Here is a 14,513-nt window from a genome sequence, read left to right on the forward strand (position 1 = left end):
TGCATTAATTCTTTAAAAATCTTCTCCTCTGCTCCTAGGTATTTATCTGATGAACTAAGTACATAGTTATGATGAGCAAGAGTGCCTTTTCCTAAATTGTGAATTTCATGGTCACTGGGTGAGGGGTTCTGGAGTTAGGGCGGGGCTCTAATGATTATATACAGTGTAAATGCATTAATTCTTTGAAAACCTGGGTATTAAGCCGATGAATTAAGTACATAGTTATGATGAGTAAGAGTGCCTCTTGCTAAATTGTGAATTTCATGGCCACTGGGTGAGGGGTTCTGGTGTTAGGGCGGGGCTCTAATGATTATATGTAGTGTAAATGCACTAATTCTTTGAAAATCTTGGTATTAATTAAACAAACTAAATACATAGTTATGATGAGAAAGGGTGCCTCTTCCAAAATTAAGAATTTCATGGCCCCTGGGTCAGGTGTTCTTGCGCTTGGGTGGGGCTCTATTGATTAATTAGCAAAAAAGCATTAATGGTTTGAAAATCTTCTCCTCTGCCCCTGAGTACTAAGCAAGCAAACTAAATGCAATAATATCAATGTAAATGTATTAAATATGATTATATAAGTAAATGTGCCTATTCTTTGCTTTTGGGTATCTAGGAGGCAAACAGAGTACAGAATTGTGATAAGTGAAGCAAATCAGAGTTACTCACCTTTCCTAAATGTTGTTAATCAAGAAATCCTTGTATATACTTTGATTAACAGGTTATTTGATTGAATGAGAATACAAGAAAAAAAATGTTATATATATTGATTTAAAATAAAAATGAATGTTTAGTTTAAATGAGCAAACATGCTCAAAGTCAGATTCTTGCCTGTAAAGAAGTATAAAAGATAAACATAAAGATTATTTATATATTTAGCAAAAGGTGTAATTGTACATGGTATGTTTACGCTGTGGTGATCTAAGTTACTGTCACTGGGAGAAGATTCATGGTTGACAAGAAACTGGATTTTGTTTTATACTTTATCAAAGTCAACAAAGAATCACAGAGAGCCAGGGTGACTTATTGTAATTAGTGACAAGTGGCAAATAGCCACCTTGTATACCCAAGTCTGTGTGTACTGAATTGTAGCACTTGGCAAGTGACAAAAACATATCTGTATATATTGAATACCTTACAAAATAGGCAAGTGTATATTGTATTGGTATATTTTGCATTCATTATCATATTCTATGGATCCTTTACAGTGTTGTATAATACTCAGGTGACCGTTAAAGTCCTGGGCCTTTTGTTCCTATACATTTCAATAAAAAACATTGACTCCATATTGTGGCCCCACCCTACCCCCAGAGGCCACGATTTAAAAAAATTAGAATCTACACTACCCGAGAAAACTTCCACGTAAGTTTCAGCATTTCTGGCCCAGTGGTTCTTGTGAAAAAGATTTTTTAAAGATTTTTCCTGTAAATTTCGATGTAAAACTTTGATTCCTTTTGTGGCCCCACCCTAACCCGGGGAGGGTTGAGGGGAGGGGGGCATGATTTGAACAATTTAGAATATCTCAGGAGGCCTCCACATAAGTTTCACCCTTTCTGACCTAGTGGGTCTTGAGAAGAAGATTTTTAGGGTGAATTCAAAAATAATGACAATCAAATTATAATGTTTTGAGAAAATTCAGCTACCCATAAAATATTTTTCATTTATATCATTATATTGTACATACATTCTAGTTATATTTCCTGAAGTTGCAATAGAATAGACAATTGCATAAAAAAGTTCCAGGATTTTTATTTGTAAAACTTTATTTGAAAAAAAAGCAAATATCACTACATCCTAAAAGACTTTATAAAATACATAATCAAAAGAAATTATAGTTTTTTTGGCTTCAAAATGTTATCAGGGATATAAATGATTAGATCTAAACCTTGATTGAGTTTCATCTCTTGTATATGTGAAAAAAAAATTTGATTGTTATTTCATATTATTTTTTCAATTCTGGTTTGAAAAGTTTTTATATGAAAGAAATATGTAACAATAAAGTTCCCCCAAATCACTTTTTGGTACATTTAAGTCAATTCTTTAAATCTAAGCCAAAAAGGAATTTTGACATACAAGTATTTTTACAAAAAATATACGATTTTAAAGTGACCCTAAATTGACTGTAAAATGTCTGTAATCAGTTGATAGACATAATGTTATGAACATCAAATAGTATAAAACATTTTTTTCAATTTATTTTTCAGTAAAGATAGCTGAAGATCATCGATAATTATAAAACAGTTTTGTTGCACTCCTGACTGCAGTAAATTATAAATTAAAAACCGTAGAACAAAAAAAAAAAAATCCATAAAGTGTTGACAACATCAAGCGTTAACGATATTGTGCAATATTAATTGTCCAATACTTCATAATTAAGACACATGAAAGTATTTAAACTTGGCTTTATATCTTGAATTATTCCCTATTTATGTCAAAAAACTAGCTAAAATATATATATTTAGAAGATAAAATATATCTTATAGTATATTTTTTTTTATCACAGGACAAACACTGTAAGCAACTGAGGTCAACCAAAAACATTCTAATCATCAGTTTTTTCTTTATATTATTCATATTTGATCAGCAATAATTCTAACATATTTGTTGCACTCCTGACCAAAAGCATGGGAGTCTTTAAAGTAGAATTGTGAAGCGAAAATTACATCATAGCGTGTTATGTTGTTTCAGTGAAATTGAGGGTGAATTACTTGAATTTTATAACAATTTTTCAGTGTGTTTATTTTTACATTCATAAAAACCAAAGAAAAGATAAAAACACACCTGAATTGGTAAAATTGAAAAAGAGAAGGATTTTAATGACAAAAATTTCAACAATTTTGTACTAAATTCTTCATATAGATGATTAAAAATCAAAGAATACATCTTAGCATGAATAGAAGTCTTTTCATCATGTAACTTGAATCTTTGAAAAATTGACCATAGAAATGTAGATCTGAAACACAGACTTTTTAATTGAGAAATATTTTTGAATTGAAAAAAATTTCTTTATGCCTTTATTTTCCAAAATCAGAGAATCATATACTGATAAAAGTTTTTCCATGCTGGGGAGCAAAACATCAAATGTTGCACTCCTGACATTATCGGGTATGCACAGATACTTGACTCTCATTAATGCTGCTTGTGATTTATACAACATTTTTTAAGTTTCAAATTGTATATCAGTTATTGTTTTATACTTTGAAAATTATTTTTGGACTTAATTGTCTTTCAGATTTTTAAAATAGCTGATTTTTTGGCAATACTACACTTTTTCTGTTGCACTCCTGACATGGTATGACATTTTTTTCAACATCAGCCATGACCACAACTTGGTCACACAAAAGTTGCTACAGTTACAACATAAACCATTATTATTTATTTCACAGATCTTCAAAAAATACTGAATTTTCAAAACGTCACAAAAAGGTGTTTCACTCCTGACATTTTTAGCATCTTTTTTGGGCATAACTTTTTTGCGAATTGAGATATCAGTGGGATATTTGGCAGATGTTTAGTCACTATCCAAAGACATATGCTAATACCTAGAAATTTATTCCAATTGCCTGCATTTTTAGTGCAGGTTGATAAATATGAATATGGTCATTTTTTTCATTCACCCTTTCAAGAATTTTCCTATATATTTCAATATAAAACTTCGATTCCCTATTGTGGTCCCACCGTAGCACCGGGGGCCATGATTTGAACAATTTAGGATCTACACTACCTCAGGAGGCCTCGACATAAGTTTAAGCTTTACTGACCCAGTGGTTATTTAGAAGATTGTTAAAGATTTTTCCTATATATTTTAATGTTAAACTGATTCCCCATTAAGGTCCCACCCTACCCTGGGGGCTATGATTTGCACAATTTTGAATCTATACTACCTTCCACGTAGCTTCCACAAGTTTCAGATTTTTAAGAAGATTTTAAAGATTTCTTCTTTTTATTTTAATGTGAAACGTTGATTCCCTATCACCGGGGCCATGATTTGAACAGTTAGAATCTACACTACCTCAGGAGGCCTCCATAGAAGTTTCAGCTTTACTGACCCAGTGGTTATTGAGAAGATTTTTAAAGATTTTTCCTATATATTTTAAAGTTAAACTTTGATTCCCCATTATGGTCCTACCCTACCCAGGGGGCTATGATTTAAACAGTTTAGTATATTCCTTACCTTAGCAAGCTTCCTCTTAAGTTTCAGCTTATCTGGCCTAGTTGTTCTTGAGAAGAAGATTTTTTAATGACTCCACCTTATTTTTGTCTTTTATTGATTATCTCCCCTTGGAATGAGGCTTGGCCCTTCATTTTAACAATTTAAACGCCCCTTGACCCAAGGATGCTTTGTACCAACTTTGGTTAAAATTGGCCCAGTGTTCTTGAAAAGAAGTTAAAAATGTGAAAAGTTTACAGGCGGATGGACAGACGGACGGACAGCGGGTGATCAGAAAAGCTCACTTGAGTTTTCAGCTCAGATGAGCTAAAAATGTTATATTAAAATATACCACATGCCTTCTCGGGTGGCTATACCAAAATGTTTGCCCCTCGGTGACAGGAAAACCCTGAAGTGTTGTGTCACCCTCTGCCTTCGGCATCGGGTGACATTACACTCCAGGACTTTCCTGTCGCCTTGGGGCAAAAATTCTGGTATGTTTCCCTCGAATCCGATATATGTATAATATATATCGTTATTTCCTTTATAATAAGAATGGAAATGTTTGTTCAGGCAGTTGATAGATAATTAATACACGTGTCTGTTTTGGCATCTAGTATCTTAAGAAAAGGACAAGATAGGCTAAGATCCCTTTTTGGTCCCTGGTTTGAGGTGTCTTTTAGAATGATGCAACAGTTATCAATAAAAACCTGTTGTTACCCCTTCCACAGAATGAGTATTGGTTCTAAGTTATGGAAGGTCAGAAAATATGTCAATTTCCGAATTTTCCCATTTTCATGCCAATTTTCATCGATTTTACAGCACAATTTGTTTCAGAAAACATAGATCACAAGCTTGCCTATATATTCTACGAAATTTATATATTTCATACACTAGTATCAGATGCATCTTATGTATAAAAATCTCAGATAGACAAGCTTGTGCTCTATGTTTCCCGAAGTGAAAAGTATCTCAAATTGGACGAAATTCCACCAGAATTGAGGAAATTCGGGAAAATGTTCTACTTCTGCGCCCTCCTGTGGCCTCCGTGTAAGCTTTGAATCAAAATTAGTGCTGGCTTTAAAACAAGCATCATTTTAAGTTCTTAACAACAAACTATCACAATTTTAACTGTATTCTGATTTTTACATCAAATAAGGGGCCAGATTCGGCAGTTACCATACCTTGTCCTTTGTCCATTGACTCAAAAAGGACCGGTACTTTACAGCGTATGTACCTGCCTTTTTATTTTGGTATATTTCTGTTAAAAGAAAAGGTACTAGCTTCTCTCATATATTATATTCAAAATATCTGCATTTGCTAGGTATATATATACTAAACTTCTGTGAGAATTAATTTTACAGAATCAGTCGTAGAGTCTATTCAAACGAAAATAGGACAAGCTAGTCGTTTCCTCTCATTTTATGCGTTTAATTTACCAGAACAGTTTGTGTTCTCAAGGGAGAATCAAGTTCTTTCAAACACGGTAGTGTATGAATATTACTGAATTTCCAGTGCATCTTGTAGTTTGGTAGAGTTAGGGGAGCACAGAAAGGAACCTCATCACGCATACATATAAAGGCAGAAACAATGAAAATGAAAACAACATTAGACGATCGTTTGCTTTTCTGCACTGTGATTCGTGAGTCATTAGACTATGACATTATCAGTCAGTAAACTCTCTGCATAGCCGGATTTATTTTAGCAAATAAACTTTGCAGTATGACTACTTTAAGAAGTCGCAGATTTTATTTGTAAAACAATCAGCTAGAAAGCACATGACAAGATGTACCTATTTCACTTACAAATGAGATTATTTGTTCTTTGTTTGGCTTAGATATATTTGCCATTTGGGTATTAGAGTTCCTTTCTGTAGCTTATATATCCTTGTTTTTTGCAGTCAAACCTTTTGAATCAATCTAGCTCCATTTCACTAAACGTCCATAAACTTTGGCAAATGTGATGTAAAAATGATTGTGTCGGTCTCATCCTTTCTAGAGATTCTGGCAATAAAATCCAATCCCTTGATTAAATGTCCTGTCTCGCGACTAATCAAAACCTTTAGATGAAGATGAAGTTTCCGTGCAATGTGCCAAGAAACTGCCATTAACTAGCTGGGCTTCATGTCCATACTGAATCTAAAGTGTTGTATTGGTATGGTTACGCATGTGCAGTTTTCCTAGATATTGCACGAACCAGTCTGTCATATATGTACCATTTTATATATATATATATATATATATATATATATATATATATATATATATATATATATATATATATATATATATATATATATATATATATATATATATATATATATATGAAAAAATTATAATTTATTTATTAATAGGCGAGTAAATTCTTATTCTTGTTATTCTTACATCGTAAGTCATAAACATAGGGGAAAGGATAATTAATTTAATCAGGGATTTCTTGCTATAGAAGGAATTTAAAAGTAATACTATCTTGCCCAACTGGCTTTTCCAATTCACATTTATGTTTTCCTTAGTAAAATACATGTAACACATAAATGATCAAGTTTGTAATGGAAAAATCATGATTTTATATTTCAATGGTATGAAAATCAATGAATTTAGGAATGTTAAAGTTCGGATTTCTCATCATTCGAAGTATTGTGACATTGCTAACCATTCAAAAAGAGTCTCGTGTCTATATATAATAGACAAGCTTTTGGGAAGTTGAATGTAATATATATCACCCATTGGGAGAAAATGCCAAAACCAATCGGTACAATGTTATAAATGATAATGATATGGATCTTGGATCCGTATCTGTTGGTGTGTGAGTCGTAGAGTTTGTTTAATGTCGTGCATTATATATATGTAAAATATCATTTTTTAATTTTCCTCCAATGAAACATTAAACAGTAATAGCATTGTTATAATTCTTTACATATAAAAGAAATATTTATATTTGGCATACAAATTTTTCCTCCATACCAAAATAATTGATGAGAATGAGCAGAACACCCACCAAAGGCAAGAACAATAATCCCCTTTGATTTATTCCCCTTAACTGCCATCTTTGGGGCCAACCTACATGTAGTCAATTTTCCTCTTTCATTAACAAAATTTACATATATGTGGAAGGAATATATTGGTGGAAAATAGCTTTACAACAGGAAAATTATGAATCAATAGAGGTTTTCATAAACATAATGTACATTCTTCAGAAAAACAGCATTATGTTTTTACACTCAATTTGTTAAAAATGGAAGCCCGCAATTATATGGCGCCAACGGGAAATAAATCTTGCTAAATTCACGTCTATCAAAATATATCGAAACAATTTTAAAAATGGTTTATGCGACAAAAAAAAAGGTGGTTCTCAAGCAAGTTGAAGAGGTGCCATGTGCAATTATTTGCCTGAGGTCTTGTATTGATAAATATTATCAAACATTTGTTTTCTACGAAGCCTGTATGACCCTTCCAAAGATCTTTTGGAGGAAATATTTTTTTTTTCATTTTTTTTTGAGATATGACTGTCACAGAAAAGGTGAAAACTAAATAAATTTATTGGTAGTGTTGAGGATGCTGACTTTAGCATGCTCAGTCATCCTCGTTTATTTCAATTCATATATAACCTTAAATTGGGAAAATACTTGCCATATCAGACCAAAACTGAAAATAAAATGGAATTCAACATCTGTTAAATTAAATTTTCCACCTTAAATGTGTTTATTTTATTTTAATCACTAGTATCGAAAGAATAATTGATTGATTGATTGATTGGTTATTGTTTAATGCTGAGTCGGCAGTACTAGAATATCAGCCATATTTCGGCGGGTGAATTCAGTTTATAAAATCAGTTTGTGAAAAGTTTAAGTTTCTTTGGTGACCCCCTAGTGAGCCTGCTCTTTTTCAAAAAACCAGATATACGATCTGTAATCCTTGACGGGGGAACCATTTCACGTCCAATCCGACGGACTAAAAACTTTAATAGAATTCGTTCATCTATTGGTAAAGATGTTTGGAAGTTGTCATTAAAGCATTTATCAGATAAAGGTTAAAAAGTGTATATATATATATATATATATATATATATATATATATATATATATATATATATATATATATATATATATATATATCCTTTTAAAATAGGGATAGGGATCCCCTATTGTGGCTCCACCCTACACTGGGGTCATAATTTAAACAAACATGGACCAACATTACCTGAAGATGTTTGCACATTAATATCAATCACGACCCTGTTGTTTTTAAAGAGGAGATTTCAAACATTTTCCCTACATATTTCCATGTCAAACTCTGATCCCTTATTATTGGTCCAGCCTACCACTGGGGATCATGATTTGAACAAATCTGCTCTACCTGGGGATGTTTGCATCTTAATATCACTAATCATGACTTTGCTTTTCTTCAGAAGAATTTTTAAAAACATTTTTGCTATATATTCCTATGTCTTTTAACTGGCGACAAAATGTCATACATACTAAGAATTCTGTCGAAGATTATGCCAGGCGATGTGTCAAATATGAAAGAGAAAACCTTGACACATTGTCAGAATGGATTAAAAGTATAAGGTAGACGTTGAAATCTACCTGTGAAATCTTCCTTACAAATCTAGCTATGTTAAACAGCTGAGGGCCAGTATGAAAACTATGTATCCTTCTTTATTCAATAATTCAGAAGCGACTATAAATCATCTAATAGAATTCCATGATCAATATGTACTGGTCCCAGCTGACAAAGCAGTTAGCAACATAGTCTTTGTAAGGCGCATTTTTACAATTGTATTTTAGAACTTGAATTTAATTCTACAAGCAGTTATCCAACTTATAGTTCCCTTTCTAAACATGAAATTTTTCAAAAATATATGCCAGGTTAAATATTCACAACAATCAAATTGAGTTTGGATTACCATACCTATACTGGATTCCAGAACTTCATAAAAATCCTTTTTACAGATACATGTACATAGTGGATTCTAGTAAATCTTCTACAGTGCTCTTTCTTTACTCCTCGCGAAAATATTAACAACATTGAAAGAGAAATTTCAGGAGTACTGTACAAAAAACTTATTCGAAAAGTAGTGTTAATCAGATGTGGATACTTAAAACTCCAAGGAACTTTTAAAAAAAATTGGAATCACAAAATTTTACCGTAATTAATAGCATTAAAAAGTTTTTTTTTCAACACTTTATACAACAAGTCTTCACAATAAATTAAAGATCAACCTTTTTGACATCATAAACATCTGTTTCTGAATAAAAATGGAACATGTAAATTTACATACCTTGCTATGGTCATCTGCAAACTTATTTTGTTAAATAACATGCTATGCTGATTCTACACAAAAATACTCCTATGTTGATATTAAAAAGATACTTGAATTTCTCATTGACAATATTTATGTAACCATTGGAGACCAGGTGTTCCAACAATCTGTTGGAATTCCCATGGGTACTAATTGTGCCCCGTTATAAGCAGACCTGTTTTTTTTAAAAAATTTATTTGCATGTTGCAGTTGTTTATTCAAAACTTACATGAAAAAGAGGAAGTCTCTTGCTATGGCCTTCAATTCGATATTTACATAAATCAACGACGTTTTATCAATCAGCAATATTCATTTTCATTCCTACGTTGATTCAATACATCCCACTGAACTTGAGATAAAAGACATCACGAAGTCTGAAACATATAAGTTTCATATTTGGATGTTTAACTATAAAAAGACGGCGCTTTAACTACTAAACTTTATGAAAAACATGATTACTTAAACTTTTCTGAGGTAAACTTCCCTTATTTATGTAGCAATATACTTATAACCTGCATATGGGGTTTATGACTCCCATTTGATTCGATACACAAGAGCATGTTACACTTACGATCAATTTCTAAAACGATGCGGGCTAATGAGAAATAAGTTGATGATACAAGAATTTCAACAATTTGGTTTAAAGTCAACATTTTGCAAATTCTATGGTCGATACAATGGCATTCTGGGTTCTCCATGAGCTTCTTTACCGTGTACATTCAGCAAAGTAAACTATTTCGCCCCATAGTAAAATATTTAGCGCCAACGGTAAAATTTCTCCGCCCCCAGTTACATCTATGCCAACCAGAAACGTGAATTCTTCTTACCAGGGTGAATGAACTATTTTTCATTTTCTAATGCTGAACACTTATTTATTTATTACTTTTAATTAGGTCACTGCATGTTCTGCTTGCATTATCATTTATCTCCAAAACCCTTGCTGAATGAACAAGGACAAGCCGTTTGTTTTCATATTTCCATACAGCTGTATAATTGCCTTTTTTTTTTTTAAAATACCAATTAATTTTTAACTTTATTTGCACTGTGATTCAAGCATCGTATCGTATTCGTGTTCATTGATTGTATGTTGCAAAAAAAAAAAAAAAAAAAAAAAAAAAAAAAAAAAAATTCAAGGCAAACCCCCCACCTCCAAGAAAGTATTTTATGACTAGCTCTTGGGTGTTTTAAAATTCACTATTTACAGGTGCTTCGATCGACTGACAACAATCATTATAAATGTACAAAAAAACTGATTGTGTGACTAAACAGAAATTCCTCTGCCCTTTTTAAAAAGAAAGGAGGGGGGTATAAGTCTTTGTTTTCACAGTATACAAAGACATATGGGGAACATTTAAATTGTTTTCAATATCCATTGAGTTCGTTTTTTTATTATTGAGGCTTATCATACTAACCGTATTTGCTTATCAAATTACTAGTAGTGAATTAGAAATCTTTGTGTGTGTATGTGTTTCAGAAATTTATATACATGTTGATAGTGATCGCGAATTTCATCTCCAAAACAGCGCCTCGCATAATGTCGGTGCCACAGTAAAATTTCAAATGATGGAGAACTTCGACCTTGTTTGCAAATACAACTCTATTGTTTGGTAAAATGTTGTTTGAAGTCTTTCATACAAATTGTTAGGACATTACTTTCACACTGAATTTGTCTACGGTTTTTTCCGTTTACCCGACCACGAAATGGACACACAACGAATGTGACCGGTCGACAGAGATACTCACTCCTCCACGGCACCTGATCCCATCTCTGTTTTCAGAGGTGTTTGTTTGCTCTGCTCACAGTTTGTATTGTTCAATTGAATTTTTGAGAATATTTACTGTCAATTATTTTCACATTTCATGTCAATCTCTGATCCCCTATTGTGACCCTCTCTACCATTGTGGCCAAATAATATTTAAATGCATGCACTAAATGAGAATGCTCGCATTTTAAAATTACTAATCATGTCCCTGCTTCTTGAAAAGGAAATTTTTAAAGATTTTTTCCTAAATATTCCCATGTTAAACTTTGATCCAAAATTGTGGCCCCATACAAGCCGCGAGGGCCATGGTTTGAACAAACTTTTGTTGTGCACTACCTGATTGATTGATTGATTGTATGCTGATTTACATTTTGCTCAGAAAGAGGCGTCACCATATACCGGTGAAGGGCTTCAACTCGACATTAGGGCCATTGAGCAGTGAGTGAACTTTATCGTACCAACGCTTATCCTGACACGAAGACTCGGTTTTTAAGGTCCCGTCCAAAAGACTCACAACTTTCACTTTGAAATGCCGAGAGTTTAGCAAAGGTACTGTTGCTATGTTTTTTTAATCGACTCAGGTCTTTCGCGACCGAGGTTTGATCCAACGACCTTCCGATCACGGAGCGAGCGCTCTACCGACTGCGCTACCTTGACGGTCGTGCACTACCTGAAGATGCTTGCATATCAATGACACTAAATCATCGCCTTGCTGTTCTTGAAAAGAAGTTTTAAAAACATTATTGAGAATATATTTCCATGTAAAACCTTCACTCCCCATTTGGCCCTACACTACCCCGGTGGACATGATTTTTCACAAAATATATTCAACACTATCAGTCAGAAATTTGTCATATAAGTTTTATTGATTTTTGGCCAAGTGGTTCTTGAGAGGATTTTTAGATGACCATACTAAATTTATTAGAATTTATTCAAAAACATGAGAAGAAAACACTTGCTGTTGCCTTCAACTCGCCATCCGGATACTAGTATATCAATTAAGAATAGTTACTTTCTTTTATGTGTCGACTCTTGATAAGCTCGAAATTAAAGACACCTCAGAGTCTGTCACATCTGTTTAATATTTGAATGTTTTACCGACTGTAGACGATAAGGGCCAACTCGCAACTAAATTGTAAAAGAAACAAGATGACTTCAGCTTTCCTGTCGTCATTTTTCCATATTTATGTAGTAATATTCCGGTATCAGTTCCATATGGTGTTAATATAATGTTCCCCAACTTATTCGATACTCAGGAGCATGCTCTGAATACAGACAATTCTTTAACCAAGGTAGGCTACTGACAGGTAAGTTGTGTTACAGAGATTTCAATAACCTTGTTTAAATTGTTAAGCCTTTGTTTTTACACTGTATTTGACTACGGAATATTCCGTTTACCTAATCAATACATAGGTTTCACGGCGGGTGTGATCAGTTGAATACAGGGGATGCTTACTCCACACTGCAACCTGATCCCATCCCACCTCTGAAATTTCGGTGGCCCGTGTTTTATGCTCTGTTCACAGATTTGTAGTGTTTATAGGTTTTTTGAGATCGATCACTGTTCGATATCTTCACCCCTTTTCAATCTTCATCTTTGTGCTAGGTGAATATTTCTATTAGAAAGAACTTCTGCAGAGTTTAACATAGTTAGAGAATATAGAAAAGCCAGGAACCATTATGCAAATTAACGAGAAAATCAACTGATGACATATTAAAACAAAGCCACTGTCGAAACGTTTTCTCTGAAAATTTTAAACAAAATAAATTAATTAACTAATTAAATTAAAATAAAATAATAATAATAATAAACACACAAAAAAACCCAACCAAAACAAACAAACAATACAAAAAAAAAATTAATAAAAATAAAGAAATAAACAAAAAAATACGCCAATGAAGTTCAAATATTCTTGTTTTTTAAAAATGAGATAACTGCCAAACTACATAATAAGATACAAGATAATAAAGGCTATATGTTTTCTTTAATATAGCTGCAGATAATGACACTCATCAGCAATAACGATGAATTTGAAATCACTGGAAATACCTGTGATACCATGGTATGCATAGATAATTAAACGTCTAAAAAATCAGAAATAATAAAACAATTGAAAAATGTCATTTCCATAACTCTCTAATAAAATGTGTAATTGGTCCTTCTAATAAAATGTGTAATTGTTTTACATTGCATGTGTTCATTTATTTTTGAAATTTATCTGTTCCTTTATCTGATGCAGAGAAGTGCATGGAAATATGTCTATGGAGATGAAGACTGCATTGCAAAAGTAGGAATATTTACAGTGTACCTGAAATATGCTTTGTAATTTTTGTAGTAGATGAAAAAAATTCCCAGTGTCAATGCAGTTACCATCGGCACATGATGTAAGTGTAAATTCAAGCAACTCTCTGAAAACATTCCTATCAGGAATTCTGAATTATAAGAATTCTTATGAATGGAATATTTTGGGTTTTTTTTTTCAGGCTCATCAGAATATATATGCAGAAGAAGCAAGAGACAAATTTGCTGGAGAGTTTAATGTCCCAGTCTGCAAGACTATCATCTTGCTGTTATTCATGCTGGGATAAGCTCGTCTCTTGTAAATGAGCTCCAGCTGCAAATTCCATCAGCAACTGGGATAATCTATAAAGAATACACAACTGACACTGAGGTAGAGCTCATTGATGGGAATCGCACCCATCATGTGATAATGCAGTTGTCTGAGCTCTACCCAGAAAGACAAGAACTAAAATCAAGGTCACAGCAAAATTTAATAATGAAAAAAGAAGAATGGCAGTTGCAAGATTGTTCCATAAAACTGGAAGTGTGGTGGACAGGGTATGGACACCAAAGCACTGGGAGACTACTAGGTGATATGATAGGCAAACCGTTACAGCTCAAATATCATTTGATTTTTGTCTGGGATACTGCTTCTGTTGCAATATCACTGACCACCATTAGTAAACATCACTGACCACCATAAGTAATCACCAACTTCAGTGCAATCATTGCAAAAACGGAGTGCAGTGGACTATGGGAAATTGGTTTTCAGAAATGAAGGTCAATTAAGAAGGGATTCTTGTCTGGTTTCTGACTAGATGAACTGTTCAAAGTATAATTGCTTAATTGCTTATATATGTCTTATATATTTAGATGTAAGGATTTATAAAATCATATTTTTCTTTCCTCATCATAGTTGTACAACTTTAAATAGAAATGGTAAACTGAGTTAAAAATATAGCAGGGACTATATTTTTGGCGGAACGACAGCGTATGAAAATATCTCTTCTGCTTCTCA

Source organism: Saccostrea echinata, unplaced genomic scaffold (genome assembly GCF_033153115.1).
Source record: "Saccostrea echinata isolate AGI-Se365-2 ecotype Australia unplaced genomic scaffold, CSIRO_AGI_Sech_v1 ptg000054l, whole genome shotgun sequence".
In the NCBI taxonomy this organism is placed as follows: domain Eukaryota; kingdom Metazoa; phylum Mollusca; class Bivalvia; order Ostreida; family Ostreidae; genus Saccostrea; species Saccostrea echinata.